Raw genomic sequence first — 27605 nt, 5'->3', positions numbered from 1 at the left:
AACAAAAGGTGCTCTGATGTCAGGCGCTTTGCATGGAAATGAGCCCCAGCCCAGCCAACGAATCGCCTGTTGAAAGCGCAGCCGCGCCGCGGGCCCCGGACCCCGCACCAGTCCCCAATCGCGCCATTCACCCCGCGCCTTCCGCGACAGAAACAGCAGAAGGTTAATCTTTAAGCTGCTGGCTGCGCCCAAGTTCCCGAGGGGTTAGCACGGTGACAACCCACACCTCGCCCTCGGCAAGTCGAACAGCCCAGGCAATTATAGCCCTGTCTGTCGGCCCAGGCTTCTTGGAAAACAAAGTGTGACAAAGCTAGCCTGGGCACGAGCCATTGTTTAGGTTCTTGGATGACTGGGGACTTTTTGGCTCCTGAGTGGCCGCGGTGCTGTGCAATTACAGGGTTTTCGGGCAATTAAGGGAGACCCTCTTTGGGTTGTAAGGATTTTTGTTTGCTTGCTTGTTTTTTTGTTGTTTTGTTTTTACCACGAAAGGGTTTTGTTTTGTTTTTACGTGAAAGACACAGGCAATGGGTAGGGACAAAACTAAAAGTTAATTTTATGGCCGTTCAGCCCATGCACACTCCAGCCCTGTGTATGTTTTGCCAAGAGAAATTTTTCCCTGAGGGAAAAAGCCCTGAAGAGTTTTGTTTTGTTTTTTTCTTGTCTCCCTCCCTCCCTCCCTCCCTCCCTCCTCCTCCTCCTCTTCTTCTTGTTCTCCTCATTCTCCTTTTCCTCCTCCTCTTCTTGTTCTCATTCTTCTTTTCCTCCTCCTCCTCCTCCTCCTCCTCTTCCTCCTCCCTTTCTCCTTCTTCCTCCCTCTCCCTTCACTACTCAGAAAATTTTTCCTAAAAGATAACAATTTGATTTTGTGACTTATGGCTTTGTAAAGAAACCCAGTGAAATCTGTCCCTTATTATTAAAAACTTGGGTTAAAGTTTGGGGTGGGCAGGGGAGATGGTGTGAGGGATGCCAGGGACAGAACAATTCTGAGGTTTCTCCTTTTCTTTCTTAGCTTACCTACGAGGAAGGAGTTAAGTGTGTCCTCTGCATCCACTTGGCACTGAGAACACCAATCTGTGCAATGGGTAAATAACTCTCACTGACAAGCTCAAACCCCAAAAAGAAAGAAGCTGGCAGGATAGATGGGGGGGGGGGTTAAAGTGTTTACTTTAAAAGCCTGATGACCTGATTTCAAATCCCCAGAATCAAGTAAAAACCTAGAGTAGCAGTATGGGCCTATAATCCCAGGGCTAGGGTGTAGAGACAGCAGGATTCTTGTGGCTTTGGTGGTCAGCAAGTCCAGACAGCTGGTAAGTTCCAGGTTCAGTGAGAGACCATGTGTCAAAAAGGTACGGTGGTGAGTGGCAGAGAAAGACGCCTGATATCACTCCCTGACTTCCACAGGTGTGTGTGTGAGTGTACACACTCATACACTCGTGCACACACACAGATTTTAGTTCCCTTCTCCCCAATTTTTTGTGTGTTTTAACTAAAGAAGAGCCTTAGACCCCAAATCAACGTAGCCAGGCCAGATGTTTCTCTGGGCTGGTGCAGTTAAGCCAGATGGTTCCAGGTTTCTCTGGTGCTGTTTGACGATAAGAGCTAAAACAAACTCCACTAAGAAATGTGAGTTTTGCCAGGCGTTGGTGGCACACGCCTTTAATCCCAACACTCAGGAGGCAAAGGTAGGTGGATCTCTGTGAGTTCGAGACCAGCCTGGTCTACAAGAGCTAGTTCCAGGACAGCCTCCAAAGCCACAAAGAAACCCTGTCTCAAAAAAAAAAAAAAAAAAAAGACAGAAAAGAAATGTGAGTTTTAAATGAATTGGTCTTGTGGGACAGTGGTAGCGCACACCTTTAATCCCAGTACTCAGCAGGCAGAGGTAAGCAGATCTCTGGGAGTTTGAGGCCAGCCTGGTATAGAGAGCAAGTTCCAGGATAGGCTCCAAAAGCTGCACAGAGAAAAAAAAAAGGTCTTGTCTACAAAGTCATCAAAATAAACAAATGGTGAGAAGAGGAAAGCAGCCTTCACCCTTGACTTTATGAGTATACTTAAAATGTTTTGACTTGAGGAAACATAGAACCCTATGCAGCCTGTTTGCTACACAGAAACCTGGCAAGTGAGTTATGGAAGCAGGAGTGGGCTCTAGGACAAAAAGGGAGCCTATCTCAGAGACCAATCAGGAGTCTTTCTCTTCTTGACTCAGACATCCTGGGGCCAAACATAGAACTTTAAACGCTGTAGTTTCCCTATCTAAGAGGAGGCAAGGCCAAGCTAATTGCCACCCACCACTTCAGAGGCTGGTATGTTTCTGGGTCACCTGAAGATAGCAAGGTTGTGCTGTAACACATAAGGTACATCAGCATACATTAGCTGGCATTTAGCCTTATCTACTCTTTCGTCTTCTCCACAGGAAGTTCCCTTTGCTGGCACTCCCTTAAACCTGTCTGAGGAAGTGAGGTAAACAACATTTTGGGGGAGGGCTGATACCTGTGTCTATAGTGACAAATCATGCCTTTGCCATCTTGCCTAGTGGCCACTCTACTTAGGAAACAGATAATTTTGATCATTTGCAAACAGAAGTGTGTGTGTGTGTGTGTGTGTGTGTGTGTGTGTGTGTGTGTGTGTGTGTGTGTGTGTGTGGTCTTTCTGTCTGTCTGTGTCTGTAATGGCTTAAACCTATACATCCCACACAGGCAGAAAGATCAGGAGTTTAAGACTGGCTTTGGCTATATGAAACCCCGTCTCAATAAATAGATAAAAAGTTGAATCTCTTTCCTAATCTGCTTCCATAGATTAACCAAAATATAACTGGTTATTGCCCTAAAATTGAGTCTTCTCTCCCACAAATTCCTTCTCAAGCTTTTTAACAATTCCTTTTCTCTTATCAAAGAATTGCCGTAATCCTCACCTTCATCTTCCATTTATATTGGTCTGTGTTTGATTCCCACAAACCTTGCCAAGATAAGGCAAGTATAGACTCTTGAGGGAGTACACTAAGGTCCTACCTCCTCCATATTTGCCTTTCTACCCAGGTGCTCGCTGGAACTCTGAAATCAACTCTGTTGGTCTCGATAAATGGTTTTATTTATTTGTTGACAGTATGTATCTGTGGTGGTTTGAAAAAGAATGGCTCCATAGGCTCACATATTTGAATGCCTACTCACCAGGGAGTGGTGCTATTTGAAAGGATTAGAAGGATTACTTCATTAGAGTAGGTGTGGCCTTGTTGGAGGAGTTTTGCCACTGGGGGTGGGCTTTGAGATTTCAAAAGCTCAAGCCAGGCCCAGTCTCTCTCTCTCTCTCTCTCTCTCTCTCTCTCTCTCTCTCTCTCTCTCTCTCTCTCTCTCTCTCTCTCTCTCTCTCTCTCTCTCCCCTCTCTCGTCTGCAGAGAACAGGGTGTTAGCTCTCAACTGCTGCTCCAGTGCCATGTCATGCTCCACACCTTGATGATAATGAACTAAGCCTCTGAAACGGTAAGCAAGCCCCAATTAAATGCTTTCTTACACAAGAGTGTTTATGGCTATGATATCTCTTCACAGCAACAGAACCTTGACTTAAGATAATAACCCAGGTTGACTTTGAGCTCACCAGTTAGCAAAGGACAGCCCTGACCTCTTGTCTCCGCCTGCCAAGTGCTAGGATTAGAGGCATGGGCCATTACACATTACAAGTGGTGTAATAAATACTTACTGCAACAAATGAGCAGAAAACTGTCAGAATATATTCCTTGAGAATATAGTCATCTCAGTAAGTCTCCTGGAAATCACTGACATTAGGAAATCGCTGACATATAACATGGGACTTTACACACATGTTTATGATGGGTTACTTTGTACTTGTTCTTCTTTTGATTATTTTGTTTGTTTTGTCTTTGTATATGTACCCTTGGCTGTCCTGGAACTCGCTCTATAGACCAGGCTGGCCTCAAACTCACAGAGATCCACCTGCCTCTGCCTCTGCCTCTGCCTCTGCCTCAGCACTGCCTCTGTACTTGTTCTTTCTCTGGGTCAGGATTACAAATTTTCAGGCCACTCCAGAAGTTGCAAAGCAGTTAGGATTCTAGATGCAGCCTGAGTAAGTCATTATAACCACACGAGAAAGGTAACTGGACTATTGTGTAGTGGTGAAAGTACAGTTTTACCAAGGAAAGCACAAATATTATCTTATCTTTTTTCCCCCTGCCCTGTAGCTGAGGACAGAACCAGGAAGTTGAACTTGGTAGCAAGTGCTCTACCACTGAGCTAAATCCCCAACCCAGAAAACACAAATGTTACTAATGAGACAAGCCAAAATCGGGTTTAAAAACATTTGGCAAATTATTTATCAACTGTGTACAAGGGAAATTCCGTCTGTTTTCATAGTTTTGAGGTTATTGGTACTTATGCAAGAATCTTTACATGGTAGAACCTTGACCCGTTTCCCAGCCCTTCCCCACCCACTCATCCTGTGAGGCTGGATGTGAGTTTCCTTGTTCATCATACCTGAAGATCTAGGGTCACAAGAAGTCCTTCCTGGAATGTGGTCCCTGAGTCATAAAGCTGAGAGATCACCTCTGGCCAGGTGTGGTCACCAGGACTCTACAGGCACCTTGTTAGTTTTCTCTGTTGATCTGGCTGTCTTGTTTTTGGTGTTGTTTGTTTGTTCACTTTTTTCTGTGCTGAAGATCAAGCCCTGTCTCTCACACTGATCTGTAGTCCCCATCCCTCCTCATTTTTCATAGTGAAGATAATAAAAATAGCAGTAAAGCAGCTAGTTGTTTACTTTCTCTTTGAAATTGTGCTTAAAATCAAAATATATTTCATAAACTTTGATGATTCTAAAATGGCACTTAGGATTCCGCTTCACCATCCAATACATCCACTCAGCTCTTTGTGTGTGTGTGTAATGGTCCGTGTGTGTGTGTGTGTGTGTGTGTGTGTGTGTGTGTATGTGTGTAGTGTGTATGTGTGTGTATGTGTGTGTGTGTTGTGTGCAGAGAGTGGGAAAGTTATACATATCTGTGAGTATACATTAGGACCATCATTTAGGAATTTGTTCTTTGTGTTGGTCTGGGATTATTTTTCCCTTTAGATAGGATCTCATTAAGCAGACTTCACTGGCTTAGAACTCACAGAGCTCCTTAAATTAACAGCGCTCCACCTACTTCTGCCTCCCAGTGCTGGTATGAAAGGACTGTACCATCATCGATATGTAGATTCCAGTACCCAGGAGATAGTGTTGTGGGCTTGTCTGACATTCTAGCAAACTCTGGCAAGTTAGAATGAGAAGACAGGTACACTGTTGAGGAACTGTGAGGTTTTAACAGACTGTATTTCAAAATTAGACCAGAAGCAGGGTGTAGTGTTGCATTCCCTTACGCCCAGCACTTGGGAGGCAGAGATAGGCAGATCTCTGAGTTTGAGGCCAGCCTGGTCTATAGAGTAAGTTCCAGGACTACACAGAAAAGCCCTGTTTCAAAAAATAAAAACAAAACCATTAGACCAGAGCCAGGCATTGTCCTCTAACTTCCGCAATGTTGTAAGTGTGTACCCACAAACAAATAAATATGAAACTTTAAAAATTCACTGATTTTGACTTCTTTTCCTATTTGTATCCCCTTTATCTCCTTTTGTTGTCTTATTGCTGTAGCTAGGACTTCAAGTAAAATATTGAAGAGATATGGAGAGAGTGGACAGCCTTGTCTTGTTCCTGATTTTAGAGGAATTGCTTTGAGTTTCTCTCCATTAAGTTTGATGTTAGCTGTTGGTTTACTGTATATTGCTTTTATTATATTCAGGTATGTTCCTGTTATCCCTGATCTCTCTAGGACCTTTATCATGAAGGAGTGCTGGATTTTGTCAAAGGCTTTTTCAGCATCTAATGAGATGATCATGTGGTTTTTCTTTCGCAGTTTGTTTATATGGTGGATTACATTGATAGATTTTCTAATGTTGAACCATCCCTGCATTCCTGGGATGAAGCCTACTTGATTATGGTGGATGATTTTTCTGATGTGTTCTTGAATCCGGTTTGCTAGTATTTTATTGAGTATTTTTGCATAGATGTTCATGAGGGAAATTGGTCTATAGTTGTCTTTCTTAGTTGTGTCTTTGTGTGGCTTGGGTATCAAGGTAATTGTAGCCTCGTAAAAAGAGTTTGGCAGTGAATCTCCTGCTTCTATTGTGTGGAATACTTTGAGGAGTATTGGAATTAGCTCTTCTTTGAATTTCTGGTAGAATTCTGCACTGAAGCCATCTGGGCCTGGGCTTTTTTTGTTTGGGAGACTTTTGATGACTGCTTCTATTTCATTAAGGGTTATAGGTATGTTTAGATTGTTTATCTGCTCTTGATTAAAGAAGCTATTAGGGATAAGTGAGCAGCTGTAGTTTTTTGCACACTTATAATCCCAGGACTTGAGAGGTGAAGACATGGGGACCAGAAGTTCTAGGCCAGCTTGGGCTTCATAAGACCCTGTTTGAAAAAAAAGTGGGGAGAGAAGAAAATAGAAGAAGGATCAGGAGAGAGGGAGAAGGGGAAAGGGAAAGAAGAAAATGGAATTGTTCATTTGAAGATATCCTTCAGGGGAGTTTGGCTGATTGATTGCTGGTGTTTTGCTGTGTTGTGATCTTTGGTTTGTTTTGTTTGTTTCGGGCAAGAAGCACAGTCTTATTATGCAGCCCAGGCTGACCTTAAACTCTTTGTTAGCTCAAGTTGGCCTCCAACTTGTAATCCTCCTGCCTTCCTCGGCTTCCCAAGTGCCAGGATCACACACTACTACACCTCGTATATTTGGTTTCAAAGGGAATACAGTTAAGTATTTATGCTAAAATAGACTCTGCAAGAATGGCACATGTTTGGGTGGGGTTAATTTAAATAGTTGTTTTGTTTTAAACAACACATTTCCTACTGATAGCATATATTAAATCTGAAAGGTTATAAATAGCCCACTGGATGCTTGGCATCGGAGTTGAGCAATGAAAACAGATAAGCCCATTTCATTTTTGTCACTCGTCAGCAGTGTCTCGTCTCTGGCACTCCCAAATGGGGCATTCCACAATGCCTGGGGGAACCAAATTCAGGGGGAGACTGACAGGGAAAAATATTTTTCTCCAGTAAAACTTTACAAAAAATTTTTTTCCTCACAAATGCCTGGAAGGTGATCCAAGCTCACGCAAAAGCAGTACTTGTTTTGTTTTTGTTCATTTTTTTTTGTAAATCCCCTTCATCAAGGAGTACTTGAGAAATATGAAAAATGATCTGAGAGCAAGGTAAAGGGAAATTTTTTAAAAAATGAAGACATGGGGGGGGGGATGGCTCAACAATTAAGAGCAATGCCTGCTCTTCCAGAGGTACTTACTGGTTTCATTCCTGGTGGGTATAAGCCTGGCAGGAATCACAGCCGTCTGTAACTCCAGTTCCAACAAATGGGGTTTGACACCTCTTCTGAGCTCCACAGGCACCAGGAATGCAAATGGTTCACAGACATACATGCAGGTAAAACACCCATACACATAAAATAATAATTGAACAGTGTTTTTAAGTGGATACTGCTAGAAGAGGCCAAGGGAGCAGATGAGTAACGCAAGAATGGAGGCTTTACATTCCTTCGGAATCTCTTCATTTTTCAATTTTATTCATTATTTATTTAGTGCGCATGTGTGTGCTCAGGAGCCCACGTGCTTGGAATGCATATGTATTACGGTGCCTGCAGAAACCAAAAGAGGGTGACAGATGCCCTAGTGCTGGATTATAAAAAGGTGGTTGTTAGCCTCCCCACATCCCTACTGGGAGCAACACTTGGGTCCTCTGCAAGGACAGCAAGTGCTCTTACCTCTGCGTCATCTCTTCAACCCCATCTGAAATCTCTTCTACTCTGATAAGCAACAATACTTCCCTGGCCAGTTACAAGTCTTCATTTATGACAGTGCTATGGAAATATCAAGATTCTGCCTACAAATTACTCTATGAGATACAACAGTAACATTACAGTTATTTCATTCCGTAACCTAAGATCACACACCTAGCTGTGTATGGTGGTGCTTGCTGGGATTAAAGGCATGAGATTGGGATTAAAGATCTGTGAGTTCCAGACCAGCTGGGCCATATAGTAAGGTCCAGGCCAGCTGGAGCTACGTAGTGAGAACCTGCTTAAAAAACAACAACAAAAATCATACTCCTGGGGCTGGAAAGATGGCTCAGCAGTTAAGAGTATGTACTGTTCTTGCAGATGACCTGGGTTCTGTTCACAGCACCCATGTTGCACAGCTCACAAGTACCTAGTGCTTTGTAACTCCAAGTGATTTGATGCCTCTGGCCTCTACAGGTACCTACACACCAGTACACATACCACACATAGACACACACACACACACAATTCAAAGTAAATATATTTTAAGTCACTTTATTTTGAAGTCAGGGACCCACTCTGCTCCTTGGACTAGCCTTAAGTACAGATCTTTCTGTCTCAGTGCCCCCAAGGACCAGAATGACAAATGTATGTCATCATGGCCAGGCAGCCTAGAAAATTCCTAAAGCCCTATGTAATCCTGAACTGTGAGATTCTGAACTGGCACATTATATAGAGTTATGTTTTGAATCTGCAATATGTCTGTACGGGCTCACTTAAACACTGCGTTCCCTGGTTGTGGCACTATTTTGAAGGCTGTGGATCCTTCAGAAAGAAGGTAGAGCTGGGCTGATGCAAACAGATTACTAGAAGCAGGTCTTTGGAGGTCATGCCCACTCCTGTTTCCTGCAGACAGTCGCTACATACTGCCTGCTGCCAAGTGAAGGGTGTCACACACTCCCACTGCCATCAGCTCCATCATGCTGTCCCTGCTACCGATATCAGGGGATCTGGTGGTCCATTTGGGTTCTCAATTTTATCAATAAAGAATTGTAAAATGGGCTGGGCGTTGGTGGTACACGCCTTTAATCCCAGCACTCGGGAGGCAGAGGCAGGCAGATCTCTGTGAGTTCAAGGCCAGCCTGGCCTACAGTGCTTGTTCCAGGACAGGCTTGAAAACAATACAGAGAAACCCTGTCTCAAAAAAAAAATTTGTAAAATGGATTCAGAAGGAAGCTCAAGAGTAGTTTCGTTGGAATTTGAGAGATAAACAGCAGGGCAGGCAGTCTGTAAATCTGGGCAGCTTTAGGGGTGCAGCTGGGGTGAAAGAAAAGTGAGAAAGTCATGCCTTCTGAGTTAAAGGTCAAGAAAGCGGGACTCGTCAGCTATGGAAGTCCGCAGGGGCTGCATTACAGAAGAGGTGGTGCTTCAGACAAAGAGGAAGAAAGGTCAGAATTTCCCAGAAAGCATACCTGGGCTTTTGGCCAGTATCCAAAACAGAGAATTTTCAGAAAAAGGAAAGGAAGAGCATGCTTAGTGCTAGACTACAGATCAGAGTTCAGAGAGCACCTGACTCCAGGATCTTGTATCCCAGAACAAGGGATTGCACCAGGGACACATGGGTGGGTAGATAGATAGAGAGATAGGTAGATAGAGAGAGAGATTAGATAAATGATTGATGGAAAAATGATAGATAGTTATAGATAGGTGATAGATTAATAGGTGAGAGACAGATGATAGATTATAGATTGACGGATGGATGATAGATTAATGGATGATAGTTAGATTATAGATTGATAGATGATAAAACAGTTACATAGAGATTGATAAATGAGAGGTAGATGATAGATAGATAGATAGATAGATAGATAGATAGATAGATAGATAGATAGATAGATGGCGAGAGATAGTATTTATGAAGAAAGAAAAAGAATAAAGTCCCAAGAGTAGAAGTGGGCTAGTGAATTTAGGAAAGGCCCAAAGCCTATCAAGACTGAGTCACAGGTGTATAGCTCTGTATAAGATATTTACACAGCGCCGGGCGTTGGTGGTGCACGCTTTTAATCCCAGCACTCGGGAGGCAGAGGCAGGGGGATCTCTGTGAGTTCAAGACCAGCCTGGACTACCAAGCGAGTTCCAGGACAGCCTCCAAAGCCACAGAGAAACCCTGTCTCAAAACAACAACAACAACAACAAAAATTTACACAGCACCTGCCTCTCCTTTAGAAGGCACAGACCTTTTTTGAGCATGCTCTGTTTATTACATGATGCCCACGTGAGGAAGGGCTTCTTGTTTTTCCTCTTTTACACTTTTTGGAAATGTGAAAAATAAACATGTTTATGAGATACCAGAGGTCATGTTGTTCTCAGGCTGTGCAGAGACAGGCTTAAAAGCACAGCTGGAAAGCAACTACCACCCAAACTGGCTCATCAATCCTGTCTATTGCATGAAGCTGATGAGAATGCCTACTTGGCTTCTCTGATGCTTAAACATGGTTACTAGAGGGGAAAATCCCCTTAACTTAAATATGTCTGGTTAAACCTGCTACTTTGCATCCTTGGGGTGCTACAGTGGTGTGGTACACGGGGCAAGAATCCCACTTCTTGTGTGGAGGCAGAGGAACCATGTGGGTCTCCCTCAGGCACCATCTACCTGTAAGGCCTGGATGTATGTGCCACGTTTGCATGCAGAAGCCCACAGAGGCCAGAGGAGGATGTTGGATCCCCTGGAATTAGAGTTACAGGCTGTTAGGATTCACCATGAGGGTGCTGGGAACCAAACAAAGGTTCTTGCGAGAATTCTTAGCTGCTGAGCCATGTCTCCAGCCTTCTACCTTGTTGTTGTTGAGACAGAGTCTTTCACTGGCCCGGGAACTTGCCAAGGAGGAGAGGTTGGCTGGCCATTGAGCCTCGGGGACCTTCCTGTCTCAGCCTGCCCAGCAGTGCGTCACAAGCATGCACCATGGCTGGCCTGTTTCCCATATGTCCTGGGGGTCAAGCTGGGGTCCTTGTGATTTCTCAGTGGGCACTTTATACAACCAGGTATCTCTACAACCCTGAAAAATTTTCTCTTTTAAAGCCCCTGGCTAAGTTAAAAACAGGTGTTGGCTCCAAAAAAAATCTTTTAAAGTACATTGTGGTATTCCTTTCACTACTCAGTTTTCAAAAGACTCAGAAATCTACTATAGAAATGACTAGAGGAGGAACTGCCCAACCCGATGGTTAACTGTGATTCTACTTCATCTCTTCTGTTCTTCACAGAGGAGCCCGGATTTGGACAGCAAGGAATTTACTTGATTTCTCTACTGGTAACATTCATCTGCTTCCCGTCACAAAGAGACACTCCTATCTCTGTCCCTGAATGAAAGAACCCCGACTGTCCCTCCAGCCGCAAACCTCTATTATTCTGAAATGTCAAAAACATAGTTTTCTTCTCACACGATTCAGTGTCTCCCTTTTCCGTGTGCAGGGGAGTCCTATGGACTCTTCCCCGAGTTGTTCAAGGCCATTTTTTCTCCTGAATCTTTTCTCTCACATCACATCCCCCCCCCCCCACACACACACACACACGCACGCGCACACGCATGCGCACACACATACACACATGCACGTGCACACACAAAGGCTCAGTTATGGAAGCTTCTCTAAGTGTCCTTACACAATTGCAGATATGAACAAAAGAACTCTGTGAGGAGCTCATCAAAAGAGGTGGGTTTGCCTCAAAGAGCTTCTTACACGGGGAGATAGAAGGTTCTAGCTACGGGATAGCAGGATCAGAATGACCTCTTTAGTTAGTGCCTTGGTAGAGTTTTGTGAAACGATTCCCTGTTTGTATCACTCAGTGTTCCTATGGCCAGTGCTGGCCTGAATGAAGTTTGAAATTTAAAAAAAATAAATAAATAAAGTTATGTGTGAGCCGGCCCCAGATTTTCTTCACCATTTCTCTCTCAGTGAATGCAAGAAAGAAAACATTTTAATGGAGTGCCTAGGCCTAATTTGTTCTCATCCCTCATAAACAAAACAACTAGGTGCTAGCTACCCTCCATCTAATGAATATTCCCGAAAATCAGATGATGTTGATTCTAATAGCAAAGAGACACTTCACAAAGAACCCTTGTTCTGGAAATGAGGTCATCTGGACAGCCTATCCATTAAGAAAAAGCCTATTCTGCCTTCAGAGGTCACCTATTGGGGCAGGAAATCTTTCAGCCAGCGAACTAACATCTGGCCCAAGTCTTCCAGGCTGAAATGCCAGTTTCCTGATCTAAATGGAACACACATGGGGGGGGAGTATCTCCATTTGCAAGCATTCTTCACTGAAGCCTAGATGAGGAACCTCAGAAAAAGAGCTGTGTTTTGTACATCAACAGAAACAGAACCCGCCAAATACTTGTATGAAATTTGCATGTCTTTCCTCAGCAACTCCTAAGAGCAGCGAGACAAATTAATCACTCACTAGTAAATCCGTAAATAAACTTGCTTTAGCCGATCACCATTTATACTGAGTCATTCCAGACTGGGCAAGAATTTGCTTTTTTCATTTGTTTGTTCAGTTTGGGCGCGGCAGACTGAATCCAGGGCCTCGGGCTGGCTAAGCACATGTCCTACCTTCCCGCTACAGCTTTATTCCCACGGTTTACTTTTGTACTATGAGAAGGGGTGTGGCAGCGGTTGGGTGCGGGGGAGGGGGGAGGGAGGGGAGGTGAGGGGGGGGGGAAGGACAGGACACACTACCTCAAAGCAACAGGACCAAACTTGAAGGAAAGAATTGAGAGGATGTAGTCAAAGATGGCCTTGAACCACCAATTCTCCAGCTTCTACCTCCCAAGAGAAGAGATTATAGGTATGTGCCACACTTAGCTTTAGAAGGAGACTTAGACTGGAAAGAAAGAGAAAAAAACCTTTAGTACTTGGTGGTAGCTCTATATGTTCTATAAAATAGAATGGTTAGTCCATTAAAAAAATGCAGGTATTGTGTTCTCCCTCCCTCCATTCCTTCCTTGTGTTTTTTCAGTGCTATAGGTATATCCTAGACAAGTGCTCTACCACTAAACGGCTTGCCCTGTCCTGAAATGTACGCATTGCTGATGCCACTAAATCGTTCCAAAGTTTTCTACCCAGACACCAAACTGTATCTTCAAAAAGCTGCCAATGGAAGGTGACTGACACAAGGAAAATCATAATTGTTCATTACTGCAAGATTCAAAAATTTGGTAGGATGTGAAGAAAACTACGCAAGTTTCGCATCCGTCCACACAGCATTTGTAATTGTGGCCATTTATCCTTGCAAGTGATTGAAACAAAATCAGAAGCTCCACACAGAGGTAAACTATGAAACTGTATGTGCTGTTGAAAGTTTGGAAAGAAACAACCCACTTTGTAGCTGAAGAATGATCAATCAATGATGACACCATGCCTTGAAGGCTTAATACTTACAGATTAAGATGTTAATAGAAGCACATGTTTAGAGTGTGGCACAGTAGCCTCTGTCGGGAAATACTCCTCAGAAATAAAGACTGCATGTCGTAAGCACACAGGTGAGACAAGCTCACAAACATCCTACATCAGTGTTCACAACAGTGTAGCAGGAGATCAGTATTTCTTTTGAACAAAGAAGGGAATATAAGATGGAAACTGTTGATGTATAAGATGGTGAATTAAATTATTTTTGAAAAATTGTCAGTGCTCTAACTATGCTTACTTAAACAAACACTGTGAGTGTCAGCAACTAACATTTATCTAGCATTAACTCTCTGCAGCATTTGCAAATACTGCAGGAATGGCCATGGCAGATAGCTCTCAAATGGAAACTAAACCCATCCAACAACAGCAGGCCAAAACCATTAGGAGTCCTCTGTCCCCTTAAGTCTTCTCAGTGTGGCCTCACAGCTCCTCAATAACAACAAATACTCAGAAACCACATCTTTTGATCCATGCATGGAGTTTCACTTTCTTGGTTTTCAGATCTGATGATTAACATGGTGTCACAGGCAACCAAGAACTGTATATTGGAGTGAGTATTACCATTGCCTAGCTTTGTAGATGCCAATGCAATTACGTGTCTGCATCCAAGACAACCATTGAACCTCTGGACAGTAGTTTCCTACTAGAATTTCTTGGATACAGAGTCTACCTTCTTTACTGTTCACTGCTAGGTTTCCACCAAGAGGTATTATTTTTAAGCCATTGGCTGCTTCCCCTGACTCCTCCCCTTTGTGGCTGACTTGGAATCCATTGAAACTCAGCCAAGTTCTGTGTCTGGTCAACACTGTATTCCGGGAGGCATGAATGGCAGCATTTTGAAGCACTCTCACCTCCAGATTCTTTGGCTTCACTGTTAAACAGCCTAGCTTGATCTCTCATGTCCATACCAACTGTAGATACAGGCCTGGTCCCATGATTCTGTAACTCCTGATTGTTTGGGGGACTGAGGTTCCAGTTAAGAGGTCAAACCCTCTACCTGCATGCTACCAACAGAAGGAGGTCGATTTCACTTGAGGACATTTGTAATCTATGGAAGAAAACCATCAAGCCATCTAATAAACATGTATCAAGCACCACCACTCTTTGGATCTACACAATAAGATAACTCACATTTAGTGTCAAGAGACGAAAGATATAAGAGTCTAACTGCAAACTCTGCCCATCATTCCCTGGGAGCTTTCTGCTAATCATAATTTCATTCTGGCAAGCCAATAATCTGGACACCATGCCTTGAAATAGGCTGGGGCTGTGGTCCACTCAACGTCAATAACACCATGACTTATATCATCTGTGTGCTGTGTACCCATTTAATTTGTTCCTGGCGGGAATACATGAACTTTTATTTCTGCTATTATCCTCATATCCTGTCTAGACTGAAAACAACTTCTGAGCAACTCCCTTCAAGTTCAGTGAATTAAAAAAAACCAAGAGGTCAGCCAGCCCAATGCTGCCCATGCTAAGACTCTGGTGGGTCCCTCAGACTGCTTCATTGGAACTGCCAGGATCCAAGAAGAAACATGGAAGCTACATCTAACTGCTTCCAAAACCCGGTTAAGGGTAAAACTCAGGCTTCTGTACATACTGACTCCACTAAGTCATCTGAACAAGTGTTGGAAGTTTTAGGTAGAAGCCACATTTGGACTTGGTTTTGATGCTGGTTTGAAAGCCTCAGGGCTCCAGGACATGAGAACAGAGGGATTATTGTGTCCCCAGAGCTGAGAGGGGAAGCACCCACTGGGCCACAGCACATGGATTCAGAAAGGGTGAAATGGCCAGGATGCTGCTGGCAGGCTACTTTGAGTTTTGAGATTTTTGTCGGGGCAAGAACACTGATTCAACATGGTAAGAAAACCTTTTAGCTTATTAAACCTTTTCTCTCCAACATCAGCACCGTGTCTTTAGTTCAAGAGGAGGGACGAGAAAGGGAAGGTGGAAACAGAATATACTTCCTTCTCCCAAGCACCTAGGTGTTCACAGGAAATGTACATAGTTTCTTTTTTTAGGGTCCTGGATATCAAACCCAGGGACTTAGGGTTCAAAGTCATGTAAAAGTGATCAAATGTAAGGTTTTTTGCATCAGAAAAAAAAGATGCTGCCATTCTAAGAATTTTCCAAAACTCTAAGAAAGAGGCTGAATACATGGACTTTGGTTTCAACCAGACTGAGTTGCATTCAGAGCCAGTTAATCTCTGACATTTCTTTCTTCATGGTCAAAGTGGAGCTGGTAATCATGTTGATGCCACAGTATTGATATAATGGGTTAGTAAGGTCAAGTGCAAATATTGCGTAAGTGGCTCACAGTAAATGATCAATAAAAGTATACTAGCTTGCCTTATTTATTTATTTATTGAAATGGGGTCTCACTTTATAGCTCAGGCTGGCTTGGAGCTCATTATATAGCTAAGGCTGGCCTCAATGTCTTCCTCTTTAGTCCACCACCTCCTCACAAGATCTAGGATTTCAGGGGCTGGAGAGATGGCTCAGAGGTTAAGAGCACTGACTGCTCTTCCAGAGGTCCTGAGTTCAATTCCCAGCAACCACATGGTGGCTCACAACCATCCATAATGAGATCTGGTGCCCTCTCCTGTGTTGTAGTCATAATAATAATAAAAAAAAAAGATCTAGGATTTCAGGCATTGCCACATTGACAAGGACATCTACTTTGGAGAAATTATCTCCCAGAAAAAAAGCACTTAATATTAATATCTAGCTCCAGACACAAAGCATGACTCCGTAAGTGATCACAGTGGTACCCTCACTTCCAATTGATAACAATGACAAATAGTGGTCCACTTACCCCCATGAAGGTTTGCAGATCACTGTCTGTCTTAAAAAATAATTTAGGGGGTAAGGTACAGCCTGTTGGTAGAGCACTTCTCTAATATGCCTGAACCCGTACGTTTGATTCAATAACCTAAAAAGAAAATCATATACCCTATTACCATGAACACTCTTGCTACTTAAAAGAGAAAAGTGTATTCTATGCCCACCTTCTCTTTCCTGTCCCCCCTTTGAGCTTGAAGACACCGTGATGATGCTAGCTGGAGGAGAAAGGAGAAAATCCATCATAGTCCAAACTTTTGTTTGAGGAACTAAAATGAAAACATATGCCACTTTGATTACAGGAAAATAACCGTGAATGTCTGAGAAATAACTCTCAGACATCAGGCACATGATAACACACTCAGCGGGATCAGTAAATTCCGCATTACCATATAAATTGTCTTCAAGTCTGATCTACTAGGATATGATTAATAATTGGGATTTGTTTTCTTCCAAGGAGCTGAATGACTGGAAGAAACCCGACAGAATGTCAAAGTCCATTCCTAAATTCATCCAGTGGTTTTTTTTTTTTCTTTTGCTCTGTATAAACAAAAATATTGTAACCAGTGTGCAGGGTGCCATTGGTTGCCGAGTGAGGAACAGTGTGGCCGTGGCCTTGGCATCACACGCTTGCTCCAGGACAAGGGGATGCATCTCCTCACATTTGGCTTTCTGAAAGGAATGTTGTAAAAAAGGGCAGCTGCTCAGGGGCAGGACTTCTGCCTGCCCTTCGTCTTCCGGTGGGAATTGTTGGTAGGGCGCTAGGATCTCTGGGGCTGCCTCCTGCTCCTCCTTGCTTCCTTTTTGAGAAGGCCAAGCTTGTATCTGCTGCTATAAATTTAATGCAACCTGAATTGCTCCTGAAAATCTAGACAGGAAAACACTGGGATCATGCTAAAGGTAATGTTCAGGGGAACAAGGATTCCTTGTCGAAGTTTTCCAAAACTCAGAGCCTTGCAGGAGGCAGAGAAAGATTAGCAAGTCAAGGGGATCATACCAGCAAAGCAAGGCCTTTGATTTGGAGTTAACACAGTTCTGTCAAAACAGCTGACACGATTATGGGTTTTTCAATCTCTGCCAAGAGCAGGTAGAAGCTTTGGATTTCATGGCCCCTGTACAATACACACACACACACACACACACACACACACACACACACAGAGAGAGAGAGAGAGAGAGAGAGCAACGTGTGACACAGTCACCAAAGTCCAAAGCCCTCATCAGTTAGAATTATAAAAAATGACACCCTGTCTGCTCTGCAAATGTCAGCAACCACCTGTTGAGGGGTTGTGGGGTAGTGGAGAACGGGTCCTCTTAACACAGGTTTGTATTTTTATACAAAGAGTTGCTTCATTCGGTGCCCTGTCTCCGATACCTCCCTCTGCTCTCTGCCAGAAATCCTTGGACTATCTTTGCTGTGGTACTTGGCATCAAGAAGAACACAAGCTGGGTATAAATCCCATTACCCCGGAATCACAGGGCTTTCAGACTTGTACAGAACACCTCGCCAGTGGCACACTGACAGCTTTGGGTGTGCAAGCGCCACTCCAACCCTATTCACAATTAAGCATGAAGGGAAAGTATAACCCATAGAGAGGACCACTCTGAGCTCAAATGTATATTCAAGGGTGAATCCTGAGTCACCAGAATGGGTAAAGAGGAGACATGAGAGCTTTCCCCCAAAGATCTGGGCAGGAGGAAATCATGTCAGAGCCAGATGACACATCTGCTTCCAGAGTCCTCCATCACAGGGTTTCCTTCTCACAACTTCTCAAACCAACTGTAAAATCTGGCGTCTTTGGCCTTTCCTTCCTCTGGCATTAACTCCCAAGGCCTTAAAATCACTTCGCAGCCAAAGATGACCTTTGAACTTCTGATCTTCCTGTCTCCACCTTTTGAGTGTTGGGATTACTGGCAGGTGCCACCACATCTGGTGTATGTGGTGCTGGGCACTGAACCTAGGGCTGTGTGCATGCTAGGCAAGTCCACCCCCAGGTCCCTGGCTTCTCAGCCTCCCCCTCAGTCTGATGTCTTTGTGTGTGTGTGTGTGTGTGTGTGTGTGTGTGCTGGTATCATTTGGTGCATCTCTTTCCTTATCTGCTTTGTATCACAGTAGGTCTCTGCCTGATGATGACCATCTACTTGTCTGCCAAGATGCAATCAAATACCACTTTTCCTAGAAGATTTTTGAATAGTCTCTTCCCAGCTGGCCACACTGCCCCTTCCTCCTCCCCCTACCCCAGAATTCTGCTCTTCCCTCCCGTCCTCCCCTTCCTGCCACAGCATCCTGCAATACCCACTCCCTAGACATTCACCATCCTGCATTTTAATTGTTAATTTGTCTCATTGTCTTTCAGGCTGGAGCTGCTCCAATGCAGGAACTACAAACTACAGTGCCTTGGGTGCCCCACCCCCATCCCCATTGTTATTCTTAGTACCTCACATAATGCCTGGACATTAGAAATGTTCAAAATATGTGAGCCCACTCTCTCCGAGTTCTCTCCCTGTACTGGGCACTTCTCTATGCCTGGGTATAGCAGAACCGACCACCCAAGTCTATCGACGTCGACTTAACTGAGATCGGAGGTGCATTGAAAGCCTGGCACGGAGCTAATGGGTGTGGATTTCAGCTCACAGTACTTCGTGATCTAAGTCACTAATTCTCAGAACACCGCTTTATGCAGAGCTTCCAGTAGTTTCTCTTCAACTTAAAGATGCGGAACTAGAAATTTAGGAAGGTGGGGCCGGGAGTGTAGCCCAGTTGGCAGACTGCTTGACTAATTAATATTCACGACCATCTGGGTTCCAGTCCCAGCAGTAAACAACCCTGTGCTTGGTGACCAAAACCTACCTGTTAATGAGGCTCCCGCTTGAGAGGCAGAGGCAGGAAGATCAGAAGTTCAAGGTCATTTCCTGCGACATAGCAAGCGTGAGGTCAGCTTGGGCTGCATGAGACATTGTTTCCAAATATAAACAAAAGAATAAACATATTTCCATCCTTTAGAACGAGGTGGGTCAAACCCACGCATATACTCTACCAATGAACTATACCTATGCAGTCCTAAGTCTGGCTTATGGAAGTAAGTTTATATACTGCAAAAAGTACAGTGCAATGAGTTTTACAATACTCAGCCAGTGTCTCAGTCAAGATGTAGGGTGTTCCATCACCCCACTGAATCCCCTCTGCTGTTCAGCCCTCAACTTCTCCTTCCCACAAAATCTAGGAAACACTGATTAGATTTAGGGTTTTACTGTTCTGCCATGTGAGTGCTGGGAATTGAACCCCGGTCCTCTAGAAGAGCAGACAGTGCTCTTAACTGCTGAGTCATCTCTCCAGCCCCATCTCCATATTGTTTTTTTGTCCTCCTATTCAGAATTCATTCTATGGCCAGGCCTTCCCCTTTTACACCCAAACCAACAGAACATCTGAGTTATTTCATGGTAATATTAAATAAAATACGTGTTGTATAAATATCAACGGAAAACTCATTAAGCCACAAGCCAGGTAATCAAATTGACTCAGTTCAACCAACCAAGCAATTTATTCTCCAATAAAATAGAGTCAAGTTAAATGGACCAAGGGGCTGGGCAAAACTTTTAATAATCTAATTCAACAAGCAGCAGCTGCCATTAGCACCTAGCACCACGAGGGAGGTGACAGGTTATTCTAGTAAGGTCACATTCTCAGCACAAACCATACATCATCACATCATCGTCTGTGAAGCCTGTGATCAGCAGGGGTAGGAGACCAGCAATACAATGGGAAGCCTGGAGCTTTGGGCAGTCGTAGGAGCTGGCTCATAAATGTCCTGTCCCAGGAGGAGCCTATTATTTATGGATTTGGCATCTCATTTTACTGTAAGCTCTCCTAGGGTTGGGCTCTTCTTCCTCTCCTGTCTCCCTGCGAAGGTGGTGCTGTGAGTGTGGAGAGTGGTCAGCTTTCTGGGGCATGGAAGGATGACTCAGAAGAGTGGTTACCACGCATGTTTAAAAACACTGACGCCCGGTCATCTGACCCACATCGACTTGAACACACCATACAAAGTGAGTCTCCAGGGAGACAGCCCTGAGGCGGGATGATGTGCTCGTAATCCTTGGGTACCACTGTTTTCTCCAACACGGGGACCTGATTACTCGGGTATCATCTAGTGAGCTCAGCTCCACTTCTTCTTTTTGTTCACTAAAGCCAAAGAGATCAGGAAGGAGGCTGGCAATTAGGGTACAAAGCCTCCTCCTTTCAGTGGTAATGTTCAGTATTCAGGCATTGTAAAGATCCCAGGTAGAGCATCTTCCTGGGCGATCCTTCAGGCTCTAGCCCAGTGCTTCTTAGACTTTGGCTCCGCCACAATCTCCTGGGGGTAGGGGTGTGCTCCAGAGTGTCTAATCCAGGTAAAGTTGTCCTGGCCTGAGAATGACTAGTTCTAGCAAGTTCTTAGGTAATTGTTGCTGATTTAGGAGCTATGCCCATTGTTTGGATACTGTTTTTTTTTTTAAACTTTACACATCACTGAATTTCAGAATGTAGTGATCACTGGATGACTCCATTGTATAAGGAAACAACGTAAGTGAAACCACAGACTTTTATAGAGGTCGGGTTCTAGTTGATACATACTTGGAATTATAATATTCATTAGTGGCAACATCAGAGAACCCACTTGGGTCTGTATATAAAATAATCAAATACATAGGCAACTGCTTAGAACCATCAATTGCAAAATAATGACAGAAGGATTTTGAATTCCCAGAGCAGATTCCTTGTTCTGTAGAACTGACCGTTTTAACCTGGTAGTAGTCCCGATGTTATCACTAGCAAAACACAATTACTAGCAAAACACAATAATTGATTTTCAAAATACCGAGGCCATTCTTTTTATCTATCTACTTAAACTTTTATTCTTTTATTTACTCATAGGACAGGATCTGGTATATCCAAGTTTGGCCTCCAACCCACCATGCAGCTGAGGATAACCTTGAACTTCTGATTCTCCTGCTTCCACCTCCCAAGTAATGTGCCGTTACAGGCATGTGCCCTCTCACTTGGCTCTGTGCTGATCCAGCCCAGGGCTTGTTAGGCAAGTACTCTGCCAACTGGTGCACATCCCCAGCCCTACTAAAGCTCTTCTTTTTTAATTTTTAAAAAATAAGTTGATTACAATTTTATTGCATTTTATTTGTGGGCACATGCACGTGTGTGTGTGTGTGCAAGCACATGCATGTGGTCATATACTTGCCACAAGGACCGCATGAAGGTCAGAGGGCAACTTTGCAGGGTTTGTTCTCTCTGTTCACCTTTACATAGGTCCTAGAGATCTAAGTCAGGTCATCAGCCTTGCACTGGTTTGAGTTTCTGGGCTGAGTCATCTTACTGGCCTCACTAATGCTGTTTTTTTTTTTTAAAGATTTATTTATTATGAATACAACATCCTGTTTCCATGTATGCCTGCATAACAGAAGAGGGCATTACAGATGGTTGTGAGCCACCATGTGGTTGCTGGGAATTGAACTCAGGACCTCTGGCAGAGCAATCAGTGCTCTTAACCTCTGAGCCATCTCTCCAGCCCGGCTAATGCTGTTTTTAAACACCTTCCTTCCACTACATCTCAATTTTGAGTAAAAGAAATAACAACTGGTCAGTCACTAAGGAACTCTTCCCGAGTGTGTAAAAAGACTCAAGGCTCAGCTTTGGACACACAATGAAGACAATCAGAGGATGCTGGGTGCTGTATTCTTCAGCCTCTTCCTGGGGTTGGGAGGGGGGAGAAGGGTTAGGAACCTGCCCCTGCCTCAATCCAGAGGAAACACGCCTGTGACTTTAGGGAGCGGAGATTACACTATGAAGAAATGGCTTCTTGGCTAAGTTAAAGGATACATACGATTAGGAAGGGAAACCCTCTCCTCCCCCTTAACTCAGCAAGGTCATAGAGTTCCTGAAGGAACCTAGGAAGGCTTTGTTTGTTTCTGTGGTGACTTCCTTTGAAACCCTCAGAGAGTCAGGGTAGCCTGAAGGAGAGCAGCAGAGGGAGTGTCAGGTGAGAGAAATCTTTCCATGGTCCAGGAAAGGCCTCCTGGGGTGCAGCTTGAAGCCTTGGAGCTTGAGACCCAGTCTGGTGAGTCAAGACTTCAGCCTGCAGATCTCCATCTGCTCCCAGGTCCATCCTCATCCGGTCTTCTGTTCATATTCTGGGAGGATGCTTGTAGAGATGGTATTCTGCCTCCCTCTGGTTGGGTCAACGGCAGAGGATGAGAAAGCAGGAAAGGGAGGGGCAGGGTCTATAAACATCCTACTACGGTCTATCGCTCTCTGTGTCCACAAGCCGCAAGTTCTAGAAGTCGTCATTCCCTCCCTCCTATCTAATACCGGCAATCAGGGTGACACCTATTCCAGGGTACAGGTTCTTGATTTGACAACGGCATCTCCTGTCTCCTCAGCTTTGGAGACCGGCAAAGGCTTCCTGATGGCGCTAGTGTCTAGCGCTTGTCCATCCGCGGCGGTTTCGATGTGAAACATCTCCATGGGCTCATGTGTTTGAACATTTGGTGCCCAGGAAATGGCGCTGTTTCGAGGAGGCTGTGGACCTTTTAGGACACAGGGCCTTGCTGGCACATAGGTCACCAAATGAAGGGTTCCCTTTGCAGTATGAGCAGCCAAGACAGCCTGCCGCTGCTGCCGCGACTTCCCTGCCACACCGTACAGCCCCCCACCCCAACTGTGAGCTGAATAAATCCTTCATCCATTAAGCTGTTTCCCTCAGGCATTTGGTCCCCTCAGTGAGAAAAGTAACTAATTTCCTGTCTTTTATTAAGTAAATCTGTTCGTACCTCTATTGAGTTCTCACTCAACCACAGTCAAACAGAGGCCCCCACTCCTTTACTCCCTGGAAGCTGACAGAAGCAGGAAACAAAACAAACGGGCCCATGACTGTGCAAGCGCTTTGATGGCTCCTGCCTGCAAGCTCCAGAGTAAGTGACATCATCCACCTCTTCAGGAACAGTGCCTCAGTAGGTGAGGGTGACGTGGAGGACTTGAGAAAAGGAGCCTGGGTTCGCGCATGTCAGTGGGAAATGATTCTGCAACAACTATCAAAAGCATTAACATAGGGGGTGAATACAGCCCAAAGGATTGTCCCGTCAGAAACTTATTAGTGTGGGATGTAGAAGTACTTGAAAAACATTTTTAGATGTCAAGAGAATTTAGTGAGGGGCAGTAGTGGTGCATGCCTTTGATCCCAGCACTTGGGAGGCAGAGGCAGGAAGATCTCTGTGAGTTCTCGACCAGCCTGGTCTACAAGAGCAAGTTCCAGTACAGCCTCCAAAAACACAGAGAAACCCTGTCTGGAACCCCCCCCCAAAAAGAGATTTTAGTGATAAACCTTGAGTTTTTTCTGTTTCTGTAATGGCTCCTTCCTTTTTTCCTTTTTGAGACAGGGTCTCATTCATGATGGCTGGCCCGGATCTCACTGGGCAGCCCAAGCTTGGATTTATTTTCATCTTCCTGACTTAGTCTCCCATGTGCTGTGGTTATAAGGATGACCCCCCCCCCCACCTCCTGCCTTCCACCACCTGGCTGTTTCAGGTTTCTTGAAGTAGAAGGTTTACTTTTTTTTTTTTTTTTGGATTTTACGAGACAGGGTTTCTCTGTATTGTTTTGGAGGCTGTCAGTCCAGCCTGGTCTCACAGAGATCTGCCTGCCTCTGCCTCCCGAATGCTGGGATTAAAGGTGTGCGCCATCGCGGCCCAGCTAAGGTTTACTTTTTGATTAGAGAGGTGTCCATCTTTTAAGACAGCAATCAGCATGTACCGCCTTCTGAGTCCATTCTTTTTTTTGGTTTTTCAAGACAGGGTTTCTCTGTAGCTTTGGAGGCTATCCTGGAACTCGCTTGGTAGTCCAGGCTGGTCTCGAACTCACAGAGATCCGCCTGCCTCTGCCTGCCAAGTGCTGGGATTAAAGGCGTGCGCCACCAATGCCCGGCCTGAGTCCATTCTTAGCTGTGTCTCAGGCGCCATATTGCTTTATTTCATCTCAAAAACATCTTCATTTTCATGTGATTACTTCTTTGATGCCTTTGCTCTGGTAGAGTGCATAGCTTGATTTTCTCATAATCACAAACTTCCTTATGGTTTTAACTTATACTAATTTAATTCCCATAAGATCAGAAAAAAAACATACTTTGTATGAATCCAGTACTTTCCTATTAAGCTTGGCTCTAAAGCTTCCCATGAACTAATAGAAGCAGCAGGGACCAGAGATTTCCATCTGTAGCTCTCACACAATCAGATCTTACAAAACTAGCAAAGTGGAGCTGGAGAGATGCTTCAGCGGTTAAGAGCACTCACTGTTCTTCCAAAGGACCCAGGTTCAATTCCCAGCACCCACATGGCAGCATATCTGTAACCCCAGCTCCAAGTGACTTGACACCCTCACACAGACAAATGTGCAGGCAAAACACCGGTGCATGTAAAATAAAAAGAAACAAATCATTGAAAAATGAGAACAATTAAAACAAAACCTAGCAGATGGTGGATCCTATAGTTCCAAAGGGCTCTTATGTTACCTGATGTTACAGAGGTGGTCAAATTACTTATGTGTCCTCCTCTGACTTCGTTCGTCTCCATTAATCAAGATCACAGTAATAAGAGCTTTTTTTTAAAAATTAAATGATGATTTCAAATAAACAAACAAACAAACAAGCAAACAGACTTTGTGCCAGGAGAAATCACGTGAAAATGATTTAGTGCAACATTAGGCACCCTATAGTCAATGAATCCTTTTCTTTTCTCTCTTTCTGTCTTCCCTTTGACAGCTGCCTGCCTACCCTGACATTCTGGGTGTTGTCTCGCTCTGAAGAGTGCCCTCCACTGGGGAAAGTTGCTTACAGATTTGTACTGCTGAGCCTGTCTGCTTCCTCAAACTCTAACCCCCACAGCACAACTTTCTTCCTCTCAGCCCTCTCCCTTCCTGGGCAGCTGCTCAGGTCTCCAGATTGCCCATCCTGTCGGCGGTGTTTTGTTTTGTGTGTGTGTGTGTGTGTGTGTGTTTGTGTGTGTTCTTTCAAACTCCGATACATGTATCATAGAGTTTCTTTATGGGTTGGGTTTTAAATCCTTCCATCTATGAGACAAAGAACCTTCAAAACAGGCCCCATGCTCCCTAGTGACATTACTATTAATAAAGAAGGATTTTATCCTTCTCCTTTCTTCCCTAAAGCAAAAATTCAGAGAATCATCTTTTGTGATAGTAGTGGGTTTTAGTTTGTTTTGTTTTTGTGTCTTTTGGTGTGTGTATGTTGTTGTCTATGTGTTTGAGGCAATCTTGATAACCTGCTTAGTCTGGTCTGGAACTCCTGAAATTGCTACTGCTGTCTTGGCCTCCTGAGTAGCTGGAACTATAGATTACAAAACACCCAGAGCCACTCTGGGGATCTGGGAATTATAGCTTCAGCCTAGTTCGTTGCTCTATTTGAAAGAACAGAACTGTTTTTCTTTAGTTTTTGTAATCAGGCATCTGTCAAAGGTTGAGTTACACTATGAGGATACCACAGAGGGAGCAAACATCTGCTGGGCCTAGAAAGGTCCAACTCAGTGACCATGAGTTTACTGTTGTAGACAATAGAAGCCATGAAAATGAGCATTAGCATAAAAACATCTCTTGATGCTGATCAGACTAATGAAAAGACAACTCATTAATCAATTCATTTCTTGGAACTGTATTTAGGATTTCAGCCTGCCATAGTCACTTTACTAAATCACTGCTGACAGCATGTTATGGTGATGTAGACACAGCAAAGAGTTCATTCATTTCTACCCCAATGCAATTTATTACCTTTCAGATCAGAGCTGCCCTGTGCTACCCTAGTGAGGACATCCAGGGACTTACAGTTTGTTTCCTTCTGACACCTCCATACCATTCTCTGTTTCCAAATGTCTGTCTTGGGACATGGGGAGAAGAGCAGACTATTTTATTTGGCAAGTTTGTTTGGATTGGAGTTGAGAGTTTGTGACAGGAGCGATCATCCCCAATTTTTCTTGCACCCTACTAATTAATTTTATCTTTCACCCTCATGTCTCTATGCTATTTTTAAATTTTTTTTTTTATTTTTCAGAGACAGGGTCTTACATAGCCCAAGCTGGCCTCGAACTTATGTGTAGTCCCTGATGACCTTGAACTTCTCATCAGAACCTGTCTCTACCTTCACAGCCCTGGGATTCCAGGCCTGTGACACCATGCCTAGTTTGTGTGCCCTGCAGGGGATGGAACCCAGGGCCTCCTGCACACTAGGAACAAATTCTACAACCGAGTTTTACCCTCAGCCTCACACAAATACTTCTCAGGCATAAAACTTTCAGATATAAAACTATTTATCTCTGAAATAGAATTTAAATAATCAGGCTATATAATTCAATCAACACCAGTAAATACTGAAAATAAAGGTCAGCCTCTAAAACCACTCTGAACTGGAAATCCCTATAATGTGGGACTTCTCCACATACTCTCACAAACCATCCTACTTACAACTGCAGTTAGAGATTTACCCTCCACAAGAAACTGCTCTTTCTCAAGAAGGCAGAAAATTTTTCTACTTTCTGTTTCCTACATAGCATCAGCAATGTTGGGCATTGAGCAAAGGCTCAACAAGAATTTACTTCTAAAAGTGTAAAATATTTCAAAAGCATGTTATACTTTCGCTATGACTTTATTTATGGAATACTTAATGATACTTCAACTCAAGAGAAAACCTCACCTAATTACTTCCCCCACAGCAAGCATACAGATATGTTTAAAGTGGAAAATTACCAGATGAGATCTTATAGAAAGGCTGTGGAAGTTAGCAGCTCAACGCTAGAACCCTTGCCTAGCAAGGCCTGGGTTTGGTCCCCAGAACCTTCTCCAGAAAGAAGAAAACACAAAATAAATTATGGCACCTTTGAAGTTACAATTCATTATACTGACTAATTTCCTGAAAACTTGTAATTTATAATCACATACTAATTTTGATCAAAGGTAATGGTATTTTATTAACATGGATACAGTCATGGTGACAGACAGAAAAATATGAATTTTTGGCATAATTTTAATCCTAAATATTGTGCACTCCCCCCTCTCCATATATAACACAGTCATACACACACACACACACACACACACACATTTAAATGAACATCTCATATTTTCCTGGACATCATATTCTTTAGTAAGTTTGTATATATATTTGATGACTGAAGCTCCAAAGAAAGCAATATCATTCTCATTTAAAGAATCACAATCAAAGAAAGTAGTTGACTCAGACAGAAGCCTGGAACTTGACTCAATACCAAGTCCCAGGTTTAGGCTGTGTTATCATCAAGAATAAACAAAGAAGCCGGGCGTTGGTGGCGCACGCCTTTAATCCCAGCATTCGGCAGGCAGAGGCAGGCGGATCTCTGTGAGTTCAAGGCCAGCCTGGTCTACAGAGCGAGTTTCAGGACAGCCTCCAAA

At 43.8% G+C, this 27605-nt stretch overlaps 1 protein-coding gene and 1 long non-coding RNA gene across 2 annotated transcripts in view; one reads left to right on the top strand and one right to left on the bottom strand.

Moving 5' to 3' along the window:
- Sash1 (SAM and SH3 domain containing 1) overlaps positions 1 to 27605 on the bottom strand; it is a 217634-nt gene that overhangs the window by 162727 nt on the left and 27302 nt on the right. The window lies entirely within an intron of this gene.
- LOC121132823 lies at positions 19 to 11740 on the top strand. The gene is made up of 4 exons (XR_005869469.1): positions 19 to 162; positions 1010 to 1082; positions 2411 to 2457; positions 11087 to 11740. It is a non-coding gene; the product is annotated as an uncharacterized LOC121132823 (long non-coding RNA).

The sequence above is a fragment of the Mesocricetus auratus genome, unplaced genomic scaffold (assembly GCF_017639785.1).
Source record: "Mesocricetus auratus isolate SY011 unplaced genomic scaffold, BCM_Maur_2.0 Super-Scaffold_100018, whole genome shotgun sequence".
Lineage (NCBI taxonomy): Eukaryota > Metazoa > Chordata > Mammalia > Rodentia > Cricetidae > Mesocricetus > Mesocricetus auratus.
Note: the sequence above shows the minus strand (reverse complement) of the source record. Positions and strands in the feature narration are given on the sequence as shown.